We start from the raw sequence: 513 nt of genomic DNA on the forward strand, positions 1-513 counted from the left end.
AGTCTTCGCTGATGTTTTTAATTAGATTGTGGGTGTCGTGGTGGGTTGGCTCCTATAGGGTAACGGTGGAACTTTTTGGTGTTTCGGCCGAGCAGTCTAGTGGCAAGGCGGTAGAAATAGTTGATTGGGGGTATGAAAATACCCATTTCTTGGGTAAATTTGCTTACCAGTTAAAGCCACAATTAATCTCACCTGTTACAAGTTCTCCATAACTTTAAGGGTAGCTGCATTTAGTTATTATGGGAGAATACGCTATGTCAAATCCAAACTAATTTTAAATAAAATCTTGTTATCCATTTAATATAATACAAAAATATACATAGCGATTAATTCAGTCTCAGTCTTAGTAATTCGGTGACAATGTGATATAAGACAGCATGAATGTTTTTTTTCATTGGTTAAGTAATGATGATGAAGAAAAGCAATATCAACAATTAGAGAGCATGAGACTGTGCGGAATTTCATTATGAATAGTCCTGTGATGCTTATCTGGGGTGTCTGCTTTGTGTCAAC

The sequence above is a fragment of the Penaeus monodon genome, chromosome 22 (genome assembly GCF_015228065.2).
Source record: "Penaeus monodon isolate SGIC_2016 chromosome 22, NSTDA_Pmon_1, whole genome shotgun sequence".
In the NCBI taxonomy this organism is placed as follows: Eukaryota; Metazoa; Arthropoda; class Malacostraca; order Decapoda; family Penaeidae; genus Penaeus; species Penaeus monodon.